This window comes from Pristiophorus japonicus, chromosome 8 (genome assembly GCF_044704955.1).
Source record: "Pristiophorus japonicus isolate sPriJap1 chromosome 8, sPriJap1.hap1, whole genome shotgun sequence".
NCBI lineage: Eukaryota > Metazoa > Chordata > Chondrichthyes > Pristiophoridae > Pristiophorus > Pristiophorus japonicus.
In genome coordinates, this window is record NC_091984.1 from 221,296,921 (window position 1) to 221,299,420 (window position 2,500).

The 2,500-nt window shown below is 48.9% G+C and overlaps 2 non-coding genes and 1 pseudogene across 2 annotated transcripts in view; all 3 read right to left on the reverse strand.

The window, feature by feature from the left end:
* Positions 1-515: 515 nt before the first annotated feature.
* Positions 516-624, reverse strand: LOC139269831 (5S ribosomal RNA; annotated as a pseudogene).
* An 870-nt stretch (positions 625-1,494) lies between these two features.
* On the reverse strand, positions 1,495-1,613 carry LOC139270158 (5S ribosomal RNA). The gene has a single exon (XR_011594505.1). It is a non-coding gene; the product is annotated as a 5S ribosomal RNA (ribosomal RNA).
* An 870-nt stretch (positions 1,614-2,483) lies between these two features.
* Positions 2,484-2,500, reverse strand: part of LOC139270159 (5S ribosomal RNA) — a 119-nt gene continuing 102 nt past the window's right edge. The window contains exon 1 of the ribosomal RNA XR_011594506.1: positions 2,484-2,500. This exon is cut by the window's right edge and continues 102 nt beyond it. This is a non-coding gene — a ribosomal RNA (5S ribosomal RNA).

Consider the following 2,500-nt stretch of genomic DNA (forward strand, 5'->3'; position numbering starts at 1 on the left):
CCTCCCCCAAAAAAGCTTCCACCGCCCCCAAAACACCAGGATTGTTTCATTTCCAATCCCACCAATTATTAAGCCAGATCGCTGTTGCAGCCACATTTCGGAACCCCATGTGGCAAGTGGCGCCTGCTACTCGGCATTCTGATTTGCAACACTCCTCACATGAACACACATGCATTCCAGCAGCATGCTAGTTGGCTTTACATTTTTCCTGCATTGAATTGCAGCTCTTCCTGCACGATTCTTTGTTCTCTTGCTGTTTGTCCCTCTCAGGTTTCTATGCACCTTGTCTCTCCTCTCTGTTGCTGTGTCCTGGTGTGCCTGCGCCAGCATGTTTTTTTTTGCCAACTTATTTTGTTGTTCTGCGTTCTTTCGTCCCTTGCGTCGACCCCCTTGCATTTGTGTAGCAGCAGGAGAATGTGCAGGAAAGAAATGGTGAAAGCAAAGTGAAAGAGAGAGCAGCAAAAAGGTTGTTGATGGATGTGCAGAAGCATGAGCAGCCTGTGGATGGCAGCAAAAGCCTACTGCACCTGGTATTCCCAGGCAGTCTCCCATCCAAGTACTAACCAGGCCTGACTCTGCTTAGCTTCCGAGATCAGACATTTTCAGACTAGTGTGGCCGTAGGCATCGATGTCATGGCTTTCTGTTTACTTAAACGGACATAAGGCTGTTCTTCACTCCTTTTTCTCCTTCCATGCATTCATCCAAGGAATCAGCACTCAAGATTCATTTCAACATTTTCCTTCCGCCACACCCACCTCTTGCTGCTCTGACTCCCACACAAGCAAACGACAAGCCCTACCCTTCATTGCCTTGCCTCAAGCTTCGAAACTGCCTGACTTTCACCATTCCCTCACTCACCCACAAATCACTCACTCATTCACCCCCCAATCTCACGCTCGCCAACCTCGAAATCTCTCATCCCCTCAAATCGCTCTCCCCCAAATCTCCCCATCCCCAAATCTCTCCTCCCCCAAAAAAGCTTCCACCGCCCCCAAAACACCAGGATTGTTTCATTTCCAATCCCACCAATTATTAAGCCAGATCGCTGTTGTAGCCACATTTCGGAACCCCATGTGGCAAGTGGCGCCTGCTACTCGGCATTCTGATTTGCAACACTCCTCACATGAACACACATGCATTCCAGCAGCATGCTAGTTGGCTTTACATTTTTCCTGCATTGAATTGCAGCTCTTCCTGCACGATTCTTTGTTCTCTTGCTGTTTGTCCCTCTCAGGTTTCTATGCACCTTGTCTCTCCTCTCTGTTGCTGTGTCCTGGTGTGCCTGCGCCAGCATGTTTTTTTTTGCCAACTTATTTTGTTGTTCTGCGTTCTTTCGTCCCTTGCGTCGACCCCCTTGCATTTGTGTAGCAGCAGGAGAATGTGCAGGAAAGAAATGGTGAAAGCAAAGTGAAAGAGAGAGCAGCAAAAAGGTTGTTGATGGATCAACGGCACTGTGTGTGCAGAAGCATGAGCAGCCTGTGGATGGCAGCAAAAGCCTACTGCACCTGGTATTCCCAGGCAGTCTCCCATCCAAGTACTAACCAGGCCTCAGTCTGCTTGGTTTCCGAGATCAGACGGGATCGGGCGTTTTCAGACTAGTGTGGCCGTAGGCATCGATGTCATGGCTTTCTCTTTACTTAAACGGACATAAGGCTGTTCTTCACTCCTTTTTCTCCTTCCATGCATTCATCCAAGGAATCAGCACTCAAGATTCATTTCAACATTTTCCTTCCGCCACACCCACCTCTTGCTGCTCTGACTCCCACACAAGCAAACGACAAGCCCTACCCTTCATTGCCTTGCCTCAAGCTTCAAAACTGCCTGACTTTCACCATTCCCTCACTCACCCACAAATCACTCACTCATTCACCCCCCAATCTCACGCTCGCCAACCTCGAAATCTCTCATCCCCTCAAATCACTCTCCCCCAAATCTCCCCATCCCCAAATCTCTCCTCCCCCAAAAAAGCTTCCACCGCCCCCAAAACACCAGGATTGTTTCATTTCCAATCCCACCAATTATTAAGCCAGATCGCTGTTGTAGCCACATTTCGGAACCCCATGTGGCAAGTGGCGCCTGCTACTCGGCATTCTGATTTGCAACACTCCTCACATGAACACACATGCATTCCAGCAGCATGCTAGTTGGCTTTACATTTTTCCTGCATTGAATTGCAGCTCTTCCTGCACGATTCTTTGTTCTCTTGCTGTTTGTCCCTCTCAGGTTTCTATGCACCTTGTCTCTCCTCTCTGTTGCTGTGTCCTGGTGTGCCTGCGCCAGCATGTTTTTTTTTGCCAACTTATTTTGTTGTTCTGCGTTCTTTCGTCCCTTGCGTCGACCCCCTTGCATTTGTGTAGCAGCAGGAGAATGTGCAGGAAAGAAATGGTGAAAGCAAAGTGAAAGAGAGAGCAGCAAAAAGGTTGTTGATGGATCAACGGCACTGTGTGTGCAGAAGCATGAGCAGCCTGTGGATGGCAGCAAAAGCCTACTGCACCTGGT